Below are 17,315 nucleotides of genomic sequence, written 5' to 3'. Positions count from 1 at the left end.
CATAGCTCTTTGCCAGATAGCCGGAGCTGATGCCACTCCGAAAACCAGTCGATTGTACTGGTACAGGCCTTTGTGTGTGTTTATCGTGAGATACTTCTTAGAGGCCTCCTCAACCTCCATCTGTAGATATGCCTGTGCTAAGTCAATTTTGGTGAAACGTTTCCCTCCGGATAGTGAGGCGAAAATATCTTCTATCCTCAGAAGAGGATACTGTACCGTGTGAAGAACTGGGTTTACAGTCACCTTGAAGTCCCCACAGAAGCGAATTTTTCTCTGTTCTTCAGATTTATCATTATTCAACGTTTTCTTCATGACCGGGACGATGGGTGTTGCCCACTCGCTCCAATCTACCTTGGATAACACGCCTGCTTTTTCGAAATTCTCCAGCTCTGCCTCGACGGCTGGATGAATTGCGTATGGCACCGGCCTTGCCTTAAAAAACTTGGGAATTGCCGCATCTTCCACTTTTATTGAGGCGGTGGCGCCTTTCAGGGTTCCTAGTTCCTGTTGAAACACTTCTTTGGCGTTAGCCAAGATTTCTTTTAATCGTCCAGGTATGACGTCATCATCATTTTTTTTCTTACTGGTCACCGTCAGTGCCTGAATGGAGTGCCAATCTAAATGTATCTTTCTGATCCATTCACGTCCCAACAACGGTGGACCACCATCTTGCAGAACGTATAAATACAACTTCTGTATTTCCTTGCCGTTGTATACAACAGGCACCGTTATTTTCCCTGTGGGGTATACTTTCTGCCCCGTATATGTCTTCAAGATAATGGATGTGTCTTTCAAAGGTATATGCGGAAATAGCCGCTCGTAATCCCGTCGACTCATGACGGTCAGAGCTGATCCTGTATCTAGCTCCATTTTGACTGGGGACCCCGCTATCGTGAGGGTAACCCAAATGGTCTGGTAATCTTCTTTCGCAGTTACATTATGTAATTTGAGACAGCTTAGTCTCTTGTTTCCGGAGTCGCTATCGCTCTTCTGGTCTTCGGAGCTACTGTCCGTCATCATTTGTACCCTTCTGTACTTTTCCTTATTGACCTCTTTACTGTCAGCGGATTTTTTTCCAGATCTGCATACACGTGCAATGTGTCCCATCTTACCGCATTGCCTGCATGATTTGTCCTTGAACCAGCAGTCCTTCTGGTCATGGGTGGATCTGCCGCAGCGATAACATCTCTCAAAACCCCGTGTCATTTCATGGGTGCCGAAGTCCTGTGGCTTTTGCTGTATCTCTGCAGCTCCTCTTGCTGCTGCTTCGTATGATACAGCCACACTGAAAGCCTTGTCCAGTGTCAAATCTTTCTCAGAAAGTAGTCTTTTCTGTGTTCCTTCGCTTAGGAGACCGCAGACGAATTTGTCTCGTAGAGAATCTGCCAGTCCTGCCCCGAATTGGCAGTGCTTTGACAGCTTTCGTAATTCGGTGAGGTAATCAGCGTTACTTTCATTCTTGTGCTGATTCCTCCTGAAGAATTTGAATTGTTCCGCTATCAGCAGCGGTGTTGGGTTTAAGTGTTCCTGTAAGGTATCAACAATCTCCTTAAAATTTTTGTCCATCGGTTTGGCTGGAGTGATCAAGTTTCGTAACAGCCCATATGTCCTTGCGCCCATCAGATTTAGAAGTGCCGATGCCTTTTTATCATCCGCTACTTCATTTGCCTTGCAATATACCTCCACTCTTTCCACATATGTGGTCCAACCCTCTATATCACTATCGAAAGCAGTAATATTGCCAGTCTTCGGCATCCTGAAAATCAAAAATGGCGCCTCCCGTGCTTTTCCTTCTTCCCTGCCGAGTCAAGATGGCGCCTCCTGCGCTTTCCCGCCGCTGCCGCTGCTGCCAACGCTGTTCTCTGCGGTTCCCGTTGCGACCTGCAGCTTTTCGCGGTATTTCTATTTTTCTTCTTTTTTAAAAAATATATATCTTTTAAACAGTTTCTCCGTTACTTGGAGAACCGTTCCCGTCATGGAGCGGACCCTCTGGGACTTTCCCATCCCTCTGCTCGGTCCGAACGCCGACCTGCTTTGCAGCACAGGCCGCCTCCTGAATGTTCCACCCTCTGTCTCTCTTTGCTTCTGCTTTCCGACTCGCTGCCCGGCCCCGCTGCAGAGCCACCCGATCGAGCCCCAGCCCGCCGCAGCCCAGGAAGGATCAGTGCACTACCTGCCACCAGCCCGTTTAGCTGGTGAAACCACAGTTTGTTTTTTTACTTGCTTCTGGCTTCGACCTTCGTCTGAGGAATCGATCTCCTTGAGGTGCTGCCGAATTGCAGGTAAGTTCGTTTCTAACTCGTCGCCACTGTTAGATCCGTGTGTTAATGGAGACACGGAATGCAGGAGTTGATTTAACAAGTGTTTACTGAACAAAGTCTGGAGGTGAACTAACTACACAAGACGCTATACAGGCTTATATACCCGAGTGGTCACTACTGGTACTACAGTACACAGGGGCTTCAAAAACATAGTTCCTCTTAAACGTACTGAAATAAAGAGTAGATTTGCCTTTCTAAATCTAGGCTTTATTAACCTTAAAAACCCAGCAGCACATCTTCAACACCCAGTCCCAACCAAGGCTGTAGAGAACTGAATTTAAGATGGCCACCACAAATCACATGACATCAACTACCAATGAGTTTACAGCATATCTCTCAAGGCAGGAAACAGGCAACCAATTATAATGCTTCTTACAAAACAAGAATAATCACCACATTCACCCCTCCTTTTAAAAGATACTCCAACCTAGGTAGCCTTTACAATTTACAATTAATTATTTATAACTAAAACAATACAAATATAATATTTAAATAATTTTAAAACATTACTATCAAATTATTTTAAAAGTCCATTTTCAATCGGTCGACCGGATATCTTGTTCGTGTCAACCTTCTTAACCTTGGTGAAATTCCTTGCCCTCCCACACCAGGAGACACGGAAGTATCTTCTGCAGGAAGGCTATCCATATCCCGATTATCAACGGTTTCCGGATTGGAAATCCCATCAGGAGGTTAACTGGGACGGTCATGAACATCCATCGAGGGCTGACTAATAGAATTATAATTATCTGCAATAGGATTGGAAATAGTCGTAGTATCTGTGACGACATCCACATTATCTGAATCATGACTATTGTTAATATCCTCAGAAGAGGGCTGGCCACCACAAGGAGCCAAGTCTTTAATTGAAACAATACTTTCTTTCCCATCTTGGAATCGAATATGAGCATATTGGGAATTTGCCTCCAACAGCTCCACCTCCTCCACTAAAGGATCATATTTTGACAATCTAACATGGCGTCGAAGCAGCACAGGTCCCTGCATAGTAAGCCATGAAGGTACCGAATATCCCGTAGTAGATCTCCGCGGATAGTTAAAGAGCCTTTCATGGGGGGTCACATTAGTAGCCGTTGAAAGCAATGATCTAATGGAATGCAGGGCATCAGGCAATACCATTTCCCACTGTGTATTCTTAAGGTTCCGGGATGTCAAAGCCAACATAACTGCCTTCCAGATCACCCCATTATATCGTTCGCACTGTCCATTACCTTGGGGATTATACGGGGTAGTTCTACTAGTAGAGATTTCCCGACTCTGGAGGTATTCCTTCAACTGGGAAGACATAAAAGAACTTCCCTGATCCGAATGGATATACGCAGGCATCCCAAAGATGACAAAAAGTTGAGTCAGACATTTGATAACTGTAGCAGCTGATACATCTGCGCAAGGAAAAGCAAAAGGGAACCTTGAAAACTCATCCACAACAGTAAATATATATCGATTCTGAGTCGTTGAAGGAAGAGGCCCCTTAAAATCAACGCTCAAACGTTCAAAAGGAGAAGTAGCCTTTATAAGATGAGCTCGTTGAGGCTTAAAATGAAGATTAATAAGCGTATCTCCGTGAATCACAGAACAATAAGCCCTCGACAGCGCATCAGCAGCAACATTATCCTTCCCCGGACGGTAAACTATATCAAAATGGTAACATGCCAACTCAATCCTCCACCTCATTATTTTATCATTCTTGATCTTTCCAAAATGTTTGACATCAAACATAAAGGACACAGATTTTTGGTCAGTTACCAACGTAAAATGTCGCCCCGATAAATAATGTCTCCATTTACGCAGTGCTTCTACTATTGCATACGCCTCTTTCTCTATTGCGGAGTGTCTTTTCTCACTATTGTTCAAAGTACGTGAGAAAAAGGCCACAGGTCTTCCATTTTGGTTCAGTGTAGCCCCAATTGCAAAATCGGAAGCGTCCGTCTCAATCACAAAGGGAACCTGCTCATCAATAGAATGCACAACTGCTCCAAGGATATCCTTTTTGAAATTATCAAAACACGTCCTAGCCTCCCATGATAGAGGATATGTCGTAACCCGAATAAGGGGCCGGATCTTCTGCGAAAAGTTTGCAATCCAATTAGAATAATAAGAAAACAGTCCAACAACTCGTTGCAGAGCCTTAGAATTAGTAGGACAAGGTAAATCAATCAATGGTCGCAGGCGTTCTGGATCTGGTTTAATCTTGTTTCCCGAGATAATATACCCCAGTAGATTTACCTCAGTGGTCGAAAAGATACACTTCTCTTTATTGAAAGTTAAACCAACTTTTTCCGCAGCTTGAAGGAATCTTTCTAAATTAGAATCATGCTCCACCCTTGATTTGCCACACACCGTGATGTCATCTAAATACGAAAAGGTGTCAGAGAGAGAGTTATCACTTATAAAAGCATCCATTGCCCGTTGAAAACAGGCAACACCATTAGTAGCACCAAATGGCACTCGGCAAAACTGATACAGCTTTCCGCCAGCCTCAAAGGCCGTATATGGTTGGTCCCTCTTAACGATAGGAATCTGATGATAAGCACTCTTTAGGTCAATAGTGCTAAAAACCTTATACTGAGATACTTTGTTGATAAGCTCATCAATCTTAGGCAAAGGGTACGCATCTAATTGAGTATACCTATTAATAGTTTGAGAGTAGTCTATCACCATTCGTTTCTTATGTCTCTCGTTAGTGGTGCCAACTACTTGTGCCCGCCAGGGCGAACAACTAGGTTCAATGATTCCTTCCAGTAAAAGACGTTGAACTTCAGAATTAATAAATTCTTTATCCTGACTGCTATACCTTCTTGACTTGGTAGCAATTGGCTTACAATCCGGCATCAAATTGGAAAAAAGTGATAATGGAGAAATGGATAAAGAAGTTAATCCACAAATAGATAAAGGTGGCTTAGTTCCTCCAAAAGAAAGACTGAGAGACTCGTGTAATTGAAGCACATCATGACCAATCAAAATATCCGCACAGAGATTAGGCAAAACAGATAGGCATATATCAGTATACGTATTACCTAGAAGAATTAATTTCACAAGGCAACAACCAGCTACTTGTGAGGTAAGAGTCGTCTGAGCCATACACACCTGATAAGTAACAGGCGAAATTTTCAAACGCTTCTCCTTCACAAACTGAAGACTTATAAAACTCTCGGTACTGCCCGTATCTATAAGGGCCTTCACTTCTAACCCATTAACTTGGGCCATAACTATAGCTTTGTTTAGGCCATGAGCAAAGGCAGCAGAAACTGATGCAATAAACGCCCTATCTAAAGGCTGAATAGTCGCAGAGGAGGCAATTGATTTACAAACACGTGCATAATGACCTCTCTTGCCGCATTTACTGCACACAGCCTCCCGAGCAGGACACTTCAGACGAGGGTGCCGGGCGTTCCCACAAAAATAACACTTCTGAATCCTAGAGGCAACAGCAGCCGAAGTAGAAACTGTTTCAGAATCTGGTAAACCACTCCTATTAAGTCCACATAATTCCTTTTCATCCGGAACTGCCGAAACCACAGTCGCAGGCCGATTAAAAAGAGCGTAAGAATCCGAACTTCTCTGAGCCAAATCCAATGTAGAGGCTTGCTCAAAGGCACTCTTGAGATCCAAAGTCTTATTTTCTAATAACCGCTGACGAATTGATCTAGACAGTAATCCATTAATAAAAGCATCCCGTACCGATTCTTCCTTATATTCTTCTGCCGACACGACCTTATAATTACAGTTAGCTCCAAGGCGCCGAAGTGCTTGTAAATAAGCATCCAAAGATTCTCCCACCTGCTGCCTACGGGCAGATAGAAGGTGATGTGCAAATACCTCATTCTTTGGTTTAACAAAAATCTTTTCCAATGTAGCAATAGCCAATTCGTAAGTTTCACAGTCCAAGATATACTTATACACATCCGGAGCAATGTAGTTGATCAGTATATTCAACTTATTTAGAGACTCTTGATCCAACACACCCAAAAAGTTTTTAAATGTACGATACCAGTGTTTCCATTTATCATCCACTCCTGCAGAATTAGGGTCAGCATTAAATCGTTCCGGTTGAAGATATCGCTCCATTCTAACAAAAGGTTAATAAATTGAAATAAAGAGTAGATTTGCCTTTCTAAATCTAGGCTTTATTAACTTTAAAAACCCAGCAGCACATCTTCAACACCCAGTCCCAACCAAGGCTGTAGAGAACTGAATTTAAGATGGCCACCACAAATCATATGACATCAACTACCAATGAGTTTACAGCATATCTCTCAAGGCAGGAAACAGGCAACCAATTATAATGCTTCTTACAAAACAAGAATAATCACCACAGGTACATACACTACAGTGGCATCGTCGGAGCAGATGCGGCGGAGACGGAGAAACTGGGAGAATGGAATAGAGTCCTTACAGGAGGTGGGGTGGGAGGAAGTGTAGTCCAGGTAGCTGTGGGAGTCGGTGGGCTTGTAGTGAATGTTGGTTAATAACCTATCCCCAGAGATGGAGACGGAAGCATAACCTCACTTCAGAAAACCAGCGCAATTTCAAAATGCAATTTGCGGAAAGGCGCCATGGTGATTCATTCGACCTGGGGTCGTGGCCAGTTTTGTGGATGGAGCTGGCTTCCAGCGCGATGTTTTTTAAACCAGCGTTAAAGATCGCGGAAACTTGATTTCCGCTGAACGTAACTTGCGCTTGAAATTCTTCGATCTTTTGTGCTGGTTCGAAAACTCTACCCCCTGATGTTACATGCTGACCATGCCGGAATTTGCAGAGTTGGCACATTTCAATATCGAGAGGGGAGCTGGCTGTGTAAATCTAGCCTGCAATGCCTCAGATAGGCTGGGTGGGGGCGGGCATAGTTGCAGAAAACGAGTGAGTTAACGCTTCAGGTCGATGACCCTTCGTCAGAACTGGAAAAAGTTGGAGATGTAGCAGGTTTTTAAGCAATGTAGATTTTAAAATGCCGAAAGCCTGTTTGGCCCAGTGGTAAGGGCATGAAACGGTTAAACTTCGAGGCACGGAAAAGGTGCCAGTCATTAAAGTCTGCAGTTTTTGGAGAACACATTGATACTGGACAATGAAAGCTTTGGCTCATGATTAACTCTGAAAAGGACATTGACATTGAACTGTGAGGCCTTGAATCATGATTGGTTTCGATGGGAAAAATTAACATTTGGAAAATGCTCTGAGTTTAACTGAAACAATGGGGTCTCGATCGACTTCCTGACATAAAAACATAGAAACATAGATGATAGGAGCAGGAGTAAGCCATTCGGCCTCTCGAACCTGCTCCGCCATTCAATTAGATCATGGCTGATCATCCAAATTCAGTACCCTGTGAGCCTTCTCCCCATATCCCTTGATCCCTTTAGCCTTAAGAAATATATCTAACTCCTTCTTGAATATATTTTCGGTGCCGAGGGTTTTTTGAGGGCGTGTTGTTATGAAAAAAGTAGAAATATTTTTATATATATAAATGAGTTTGTCTGTCTGTCTGTGTGGGAAGGAGAGAGAGAGAGAGAGGGAAAGAGAGAGAGAGGGAAGGAGAGAGAGAGAGAGAGGGAAGGAGAGAGAGAGAGAGGGAAGGAGAGAGAGAGAGAGAGAGGGAAGGAGAGAGAGAGAGGGAAGGAGGGAGAGAGAGAGAGGGAAGGAGAGAGAGAGAGGGAAGGAGAGAGAGAGGGAAGGGGACAGAGAGAGAGGGAAGGAGAGAGAGACAGAGAGAGAGAGGGAAGGAGAGAGAGGGAAGGAGACAGAGAGAGAGAGAAGGAGAGAGAGACAGAGAGGGAAGGAGAGAGAGAGAGAGAGAGGGAAGGAGAGAGAGAGAGAGAGAGGGAAGGAGGGAGAGAGAGAGAGGGAAGGAGAGAGAGAGGGAAGGAGAGTATAGTAATCTCAGATGTAATGCTTAAGTTATCCACCAGAGGGAGACAAATGCAAAGGGTTCATTTACCAGTGTTTTAAGGTAATGTTGCATTAAGGGTAGAATGACTCATAGGATCATCCATCTTGGATGCACGTGCAGTAGAATTAGAAGTGCATGCCTGTAGTTTGTAAGAGCTCTGTTCTCTCCTTATTCTGTGTAAATTAAAAGTAAAGTTTTGAGTTCCTGAAGTCTCACTTATATCAATTAATTGGACCTTACTACTCGGATATAACATTTGGCGACGAGAATAAACAGATCTCATCTTGAAGAAGGAAAAATAAAAGAAAAGCACTGAATCAAGAAATCATGGCTGCTATGGTAGGACAGCTCTCTGCTTTTGATGTTCAGACTCAACTCTGGAGCGAATACTGTGAGTTGCTAGAGCATTTCTTTGCAGCAAATTATATTGTCAATGTTGGAAAAAGGAGAGCTATTTTGCTAACTTCGGTGGGAAGTCTGACATATAGTTTATTGAGAAACTTATGCAGTCCTGCAAAGCCTGGAGATAAATCATTGACAGAATTAGTGGACTTGCTAAAGGAACATTTCAATCCCAGACCGAGTGAGATTGTACAGCGTTTCAAATTTAATTCACGGAACAGGATACCGGGAGAAACTGTGTTGGATTATGTAGCGATGTTGAGAAAACTGGCACATGATTGCAATTACGGGAACAGCTTGAAGGACATGCTGAGAGATAGGCTGGTTTGCGGGATAATGGATGCGCGAATGCAGAGGAGATTATTATCCGCGACTGGGCTTACGTATGAAAAAGCGTTGGAACTTGCTCAAGCCATAGAGACAGCTAACTGTGATGTGAAAGAAATACAAGGTTCAGACTGGTCTACTACAAAGCAAGTTGCAGGTCAGACGCTGGTGCACAAGTTAAATATGAGTCGTACACCACAACGTGCGCATTTAAAAGCATGTTATAGATGCAATGGAGATCACCTGGCAAGGGAATGCAGGTTTCTGGAGGAAAAGTGCCACAAGTGTGGAAAAAAAGAACATATAAAACGTGCATGTAGAGCAAAAGCTACCTGGGAGGTATACAAACCTAAAGGGGGAGAAAAGCAAAACCTTGGAAGAGAAGTGAAAAAACAGGGAGCACATCACATCAGTGGAGAAGCTGAGAAAGAAGACGACGTGTTCATAATGCATAGTATGGTAGAGGACATTCCAAAAGTGGATCCTATCACTTTGCAACTGATAGTAAATGACACTAAGGTCAACTTTGAGGTGGATACTGGATGTGGTGTTACCATAATGAACAGGGAAGAATACTCAAAATTGTGGAACCGTGCAAAAGTTCCAGAGTTAAAGTCTTGCTCTATGAAGCTTAAAACCTATACCGGTGAACGAGTGACAACCTTGGGTACAGCTACTGTAACTGTGAAACACAGGGACACCGTGGAACAGCTACCTGTAGTTGTAGTATCGGGTTCTGGACCAAATTTGTTAGGTCGGGGCTGGATACGAGAACTTAAATTAGATTGGGGAGCAATAAATCAAATGGAGAGAGGCAAACAGTTGTCTTTGCAAGGCGTGTTGATTGAACATGAGAACGTGTTCAAGGAAGAACTTGGAACATTTAATGGGCCCCCAGCTAAGATTTATGTCGACAAGGAGGCACTGCCAAGATTTTTTAAACAACGACCTGTGCCTTATGCCATGAAACTGAAGGTAGAGGCTGAGCTTGATCGTCTTTTGCGGGAGAACATTCTGGAACCCGTGAAATGTTCAGAATGGGCAGCTCCAATTGTACCTGTTTTAAAACCAGACAATTCGGTAAGAATCTGTGGAGATTATAAATTGACTGTAAATAGGGTGTCTAAACTAGAACAGTATCCTATTCCTAAAACTGAGGATCTTTTTGCAAACCTGGCTGGAGGGAAGAAATTCACGAAGCTGGATATGAGTCATGCATACTTGCAGATTACACTAGATGAGGAATCCAAGAAGTATGTAACCATAAATACATACAAGGGTTTATTTACCTATAACCGCTTGCCATTTGGTGTCTCATCTAGTCCAGCTATCTTCCAGAGGACTATCGAGGGTGTACTGCAAGGGATTCCGCATGTTTCAATTTATCTGGATGATATTCTGGTGACGGGAAGAGCCGACCAGGAGCATCTGAGCACTCTGAGAGAGGTACCACTAAGATTGGATAAGGCTGGGTTACGGCTCAAGATAAGTAAGTGTACTTTCATGGGGAATGAGGCCGTGTTCCTGGGACACAGAGTGGATGCCACAGGGCTCCATCCAATCAAGGAGAAGGTAAAAGCACTGCAGGAGGCACCAGATCCTACAAATGTGACTGAGTTAAAAGCTTACCTGGGACTGCTAAACTATTATAACAGGTTTTTGCCAAACTTGTCAACAGTGTTAGCACCTCTTCACAAACTACTGTGCAAGGAGACACATTGGCAGTGGGAGGAGCAACAGAGGGTTTCATTTGAACAGTCCAAGAAACTGATGCTGTCCTCGGATGTGCTGGTTCACTACAATGCAGAGAAAGACATCATTCTCTCTTGTGACGCTTCACCTTACGGGGTGGGGGCAGTTCTTTCACACTGTATGGAAGATGGAACAGAAAGACCAATCGGGTTTATGTCTCGAACTCTGACCCCAGCGGAAAAAAACTATTCCCAGCTAGATAAAGAGGGATTAGCAGTAATGTTTGGGTTACAGAGGTTTCACAAATACATATATGGCAGGAAATTCACCATATGCACAGATCATAAACCTCTTCTATCTCTTTTTAATGAGATGAAAGCAGTACCACAGATGGTGTCACCCCAAATCCAGAGATGGGCAGTGACGTTGAGGGCATATGAGTATGTCATCGTTTACAAAGCGGGCAAGTACCATGGGAGCGCAGATGTCTTGAGCCGTCTTCCACTACCAGGTACCCCTATCCGTGCAGCTCCAAAGGACAGAGTTTTGATGTTGGGAACTGGTCAGGTAGTACGCAGACATGTGGATCAGATACTGACCAGACAACGGGAGATCGAACTGAAGGTTCCAGAGGAAAGGTTGGAGGACAAGTTGGTCCCCAGTTATTCAAATGCATTGGTGGTACCAACTCCACGAACAGAGACAGTTATACCTGGGCCCCTTAATCAAGAGGAAACCATCGAAGCAGAGTCGGATACTCTGAGCACTGCTCAGGAGCAGCAGATGGCTTTACCACAACCAAGCAGGGACTTGACTGTAAGACGTTCAACAAGGTCTCACAAGCTGCCAGAGCGATTGATCACAACCTGCTAGATTGTTCAGGATGGGCTATCGTTAAAGAAGTTTCCTCATGGACTTTTTAAGAATGTTGTTAAGAATTGTTGTAACTTAAGAGGGCGGGGGGGGATACAGTAATCTCGGATGTAATGCTTAAGTTATCCACCAGAGGGAGACAAATGCAAAGGGTTCATTTACCAGTGTTTTAAGGTAATGTTGCATTATGGGTAGAATGACTCATAGGATCATGCATCTTGGATGCATCGTGCAGTAGAATTAGCAGTGCATGCCTGTAGCTTGTAAGAGCTCTGTTCTCTCCTTATTCTGTGTAAATTAAAAATAAAGTTTTGAGTTCCTGAAGTCTCACTTATATCAATTAATTGGACCTTACTACTCGGATATAACAGAGAGAGAGGGAGAGAAGGAGAGAGAGAGACAGAGAGAGAGAGAGAGGGAAGGAGAGAGAGAGAGAGAGAGGGAAGGAGAGAGTGAGGGAAGGAGATAGGGAAGAGAGGAAGACACCCCGGGGAAGGGGCTGGACTCAGAGCCCGATGGGTGAAGAAGGGCGGCCGCCATTTTGTGAGGTCGGCGGGAAGTTTGAATTCCGGCGGCCGAAGGAAGGAAGGAAGAAGGCGAGCTCTCCCTCCCTCTCCCACCCCTTCACTCTTTCCCTCCCTCACCCTCTCTCTCTCCCTCCCCCTCTCTCCCTGCCGCTCTCTCTCTCCCCTCTCTCTCTCCCCCCTCTCTCCCTGCCCCTCTCTCTCAATTCAATTCAATTCAAATCGCTTTATTGGCATGACAAGTTACATCTTATGTTGCCAAAGCATCGGAAAACATTTATGTTTGTTCACAAAAATACAGATCTAGCCATACAGTGTATAAACAGATATATCCCTGAGTGTATAAATATACTTTCATATAATTTATATATACTCTTATCTTATCTTTAGTGGTTGTCCCTCTGTTTATGGCAAGCTGTAACATAGTGTGCCGCTAGTGTTACACAATTTCTCTCTTCCCCTAGTAGGTATGGGAGTTTTTGGTCGTCATTCAAATTTCTGAATTCCGGGCATATTTTTGTAAATTTTGGGTAGAAATTCTCCCTTATGCCCTGATATTTTCTACAAGCTGTGAGGAAGTGCATCTCTGTCTCCACCATTCCCTGACTGCAGTGAGAGCATATCCTGTCCTCTCTTGGTAGCCGGGTCTGCCTGTGTCTACCTTTTTCGATCGCCAGGCTATGTTCACTAAGTCTGTACATTGTCAAGATTTTTCTCAGTTTGCTGTCCTTTACCATGGTCAGGTAATCAGCTATGTTGTATTGTCTGTTTAGGGCCAAGTAGCAATTGAGTTTGCTTTGGGTTTGCCCTCTCTCTCCCTGCCCCTCTCTCTCCCTCCCTCCCCGCTCTCTCTCTCCCCCTCCCTCCCCACTCTCTCTCCCTCCCTCTCTCTCCCTCCCTCCCCTCTCCCTCTCTCTCCCTCTCCCCCTCTCCTCTCCCTCTGACTCACCTCGGTACCAGAACGGAGTATATCCGACACCGGGAGGCCGGGTGCCCATCGCTCAGAAGCGAGCCCGGGGTTCCTCATGTTTAACCAGGTGGGCCTTTGGACCCGGTTGGCCGGGCGGCAGTGGAAGGCCTTTTGCTCCGGACTCCTGTGTCCGATTTAGGTCGGGGATGGCTCGTTGGAAAGCCCCGGTTTTCCTGGCCCCGCACTAATGGCAAGAGAGAGAGGAGGAAGGAGAGAGAGAGAGAGAGGGAAGAGGAGAGAGAGACAGAGGGAAGGAGAGAGTGAGGGAAGGAGAATTAAAATCCCAACTTGGTGACCCGGAGCCCCTGGTGCAACGCCGCTCACCTGCTCGCTTCCCTCTCCCCCGGGCTCTCAGGATGCGCGGTTGAAACCGTGGGGAAGGGGTAGGCAGTTTATCTTGCTCTTGGGCTGCCTGAAAAGCCCCCCGTGATGCACCGCGCTTCCCCCGTATGATTGGTCAACCATCATGTCATTCAACGCTAATGAGCGGTAGGATTGGTCGAGCGTATTTTGAACGTTTTTTAAAAGTAAATATGCCTATGCCTATGACACTCCCCTAAGTTTTTGAACATTTAAAAAAAAAAATATGCCTATGACACTCCCCTGATTGGTCAAATACGCCTATGACACTCCCCTGACTGGTCAACCGCTAATTAGCGGATTTTGTACGTTTTTTGAACGTTTTTTTTTAAAGTAAATATGCCTAGGACACTCCCCTAATCATAAGCTTTCTTTTGATATAACATATGTGTAGGTACGCTCTATAACTTTTGAGTGATGCCCGGACAGATAGACACCATGAGCCTTTTATTATATACTTGCTGGAGTGCCCGGCGGTGCCGAGGCTTTTTCGAGGGCATGTTGTTGTTGGAAGAGAGAGAGAGAGCGACTGGGGGGAAGAGAGAGCGCAACTGGGGGGAAGAGAGAGAGCGACTGGGGGGAAGAGAGAGAGCGACTGGGGGGAAGAGAGAGAGCAACTGGGGGGAAGAGAGAGAGCGACTGGGGGGAAGAGAGAGAGCGACTGGGGGAAGAGAGAGAGCGACTGGGGGGAAGAGAGAGAGCGACTGGGGGGAAGAGAGAGAGCGACTGGGGGGAAGAGAGAGAGCGACTTGGGGGAAGAGAGAGAGCGACTGGGGGGAAGAGAGAGAGCGACTGGGGGAAGAGAGAGAGCGACTGGGAGGAAGAGAGAGAGCGATTGGGGGGAAGAGAGAGAGTGACTGGGGGGAAGAGAGAGCGACTGGGGAGGAAGAGAGGAAGTGACTGGGGGGGAGAGAGAGAGCGACTGGGGGGAAGAGAGAGAGCGACTGGGGGGAAGAGAGAAAGTGACTGGGGGGAAGAGAGAGAGCGACTGGGGGGAAGAGAGAGAGCGACTGGGAAGGGGTGAAGGAGGGGGGGAAGGAGGGGGGTGGGAAGGAGGAGGGGAAGGAGGGGGGAAGGAGGGGGGGATGGAGGGGGGTGGGAAGGAGGAGGGGGAAGGAGGAGGGGGGAAGGGGGGAGGGGGAGAAGGGGGGAGGGGGGAAGGAGGGGAGGAAGGGGGGAAGGAGTGGGGGGAAAGGGGGGAAGGAGGGGGGGAAGGGGGGAAGGAGGGGAAGGGGAAGTGGGGGGGAGAGAGAGCGCGACTGGGGGGAAGGGAAAGGGGAGGGGGAGGGGAGGGGAGGGGGAGGGGGGAAGAGGAAGGGGAGGGGGGATGAGGGGGAAGGGGAGGGGGAGGGGAGGGGGAGGGGAGGGGAGGGGAGGGGAGGAGGGGGAGGAAGGGGATGGGAGGGGAGGCGAGGGGGGAGGAAGGGGGGAGGGGGGTAGGAAGGGGAGGGGGAGGGGGAAGGGGAGGGGAGGGGGGAGGAAGGGGGAGGGGGAAGGGAGGGAGGGAAGGGGAGGGGAGGGGGGAGTGGGAGAGGAGGGGAGGGGGACAGGGGAGGGGAGGGGGAGAGGGGTGGGGGAGAGGGGAGGGGTGGAGGAGGTGGGGGAAGGAGGGGCGGAGAAAGGGAGTGGGGGAGCCAGCAGACCGTCTCCCCACTGCCGACGATGGCTCTGCTGAGCTCCGTGCTGCCCCACGCACTGACATGCCGAGCGCAGCGCCCCGGTGAACCCGAGCTCCGCTCTCCCGAGACCGGGCCTGAGACGGCCGCTTGCGGCTGGCCGGGCCCGGTTGCCTTGGTAACCCTCCTCCCCTCTCCGCCTCCTGATCGCCTGGCCTGGGCCTGAGACGGCCGATTGCGGCTGGCCGGGCCCGGTTGCCTTGGTAACCCTCCTCCCCTCTCCGCCTCCCGATCTCCGGGCCTGGGCCTGAGCGGCCGATTGCGGCTGGCGAGCCCGGCTGCCGGGGTAACCCTCTCCGCTCCCCCTCCCCTCCTGAGCCCCGCCCCCCCCCCGAATGAAGCGCGAGGAGGTTGCAGTGAGCCCAGCCAGCCTTTACCAAGATGGCTGGCCGCTGGTTCGGAATCGGGCCCAGCGGGGGGGTGGTGGGGGGTGAGGGGTGGGAGGAGCTTGCTACAAAACAATTGCCTAGGGTCCAGCATGGCTGGCAACAGACGCCCAGGCTTCGAGGCCTACCTGCAAAAATGGGGAAAGGTAGGAAAATTAATGAGATTGGATAAAAGATTTAGAAAGTAATTAACTTTTTTTCGAAAAGAATTTGTGTTTTAAAAGCAACTTTTTTTTTAAAGACGCAGAAAGCGGGAAAAAGAAATGAATAGTTTGGAATCAAGATGGTGGCGACTCACCTCGGTTCAGAATGATAAGGCCCGCCCACACACGCACCAATTGGTCGATCGTCAGGTCACCAAAGCGTAAGATTGGTCAATCGTCCCGTCACTCGACTCTAGGAGGGCTCGCCCACAAGCGCCAGGAACCCGCCCCCACCACGCAGCAATTGGTCGACCGTCGGGTCGCTCGACCATACGATTGGTCGACCTCGACATCACTCGATGCTAATGAGCGTATAATGAGCGGAATGTTGGACGTTTTTTGGATACCGCGGGCGCAATTTTTGTCTCGCCGAAACGTAAATATGCTTATGACGGTTCTGGAATCGTAAGCTTTCTTTCGATGTAACACACGTGTAGGCACGCTCTATAACTTTCCGAGTTTATACAATACAGACAGACAGATGGAATGACAGACAGATCAACCGCTTTATATATATAGATATATACTAGCTGGGGGGGCCCGGCGTTGCCAAGGCTTTTTTGTAAAACGGCAGTTTACAGGGCCGCGCGGTTGACGGCTGGCCGCTGCCGCTCCCCCGCTCTGTGTCTCGGGCCGAGCGGTTGTCAGGCCCGGCCCAAGTGACCCCAACTCACCTCCCGCTCCGGCGGCTGCCGCAGCTGCCCCGGTCGCTGTTGTGTACCACTTGCTGTTGAGTAAAAGCAGTGAAAAAAATGGCGGCTACGTTTCAGGAGGCTGCAGGATTAGGTCCCGCCCACACATGGAATGAAACGCCCCTGTGACGCACCGATTGGTCAACCATCAGGTCACTGAACTGTAGGATTGGTGAACCATCACGTCACTCAACGCTAATGAGCGGTAGGATTGGTCAACCGCTAATGAGCGGATTTTTGAACGTTTTTTGTATACTGTCCGAACAATTTTTGTCTGACCAAAAAGTAAATACACCTGAGGCTCCCCTAATCATAAGCTTTCTTTTGATATAACATATGTGTAGGTACGCTGTATAACTTTTGAGTGTATAGCGGACAGACAGACAAACAGACAGACAGACAGACAGACAGACATACAGACAGACAGACATACAGATGGGCGGATCCTTTTATATCTATAGATAGATAGGCAGATAGATAGATAGATAGACAGATAGATAGATAGATAGATAGATAGATAGATAGATAGATAGATAGATAGATGAATTGGCCTCCAGTGCCTTCTGTGGTAGAGAATTCCATAGGTTCACCACTCTCTGGGTGAATAAATTCCTCCTCACCTCTGTCCTAAATGGCTTACCTCTTATCCTTAGACTGTGACCCCTGGTTCTGGACTCCCCGACCATCGGGAACATCCTTCCTGCATCTAGTTTGTCTAGTCCTGTTAGAATTTTATAAGTTTCAATGAGATCCCCTCTCATTCTTCTAGACTTCAGCGAGTATAAGCCCAATCGACCCAATCTCTCCTCATATGTCATTCCTGCCATTCCAGGTATCAGTCTGGTGAATCTTCGCTGCACTCCCTCCATGGCAAGAACATCCATCCTCAGATAAGGCGACCAAAACTGCACACAATACTCAAGATGTGGTCTCACCAAGGCCCTGTACAACTGCAGCAAGACATCCTTGTTCCTGTACTTGAAC

The sequence above is a fragment of the Somniosus microcephalus genome, chromosome 3 (genome assembly GCF_052327205.1).
Source record: "Somniosus microcephalus isolate GS21.2 chromosome 3, FLI_Smic_1.0, whole genome shotgun sequence".
NCBI classification, from domain to species: Eukaryota; Metazoa; Chordata; class Chondrichthyes; order Squaliformes; family Somniosidae; genus Somniosus; species Somniosus microcephalus.
Note: the sequence above shows the minus strand (reverse complement) of the source record.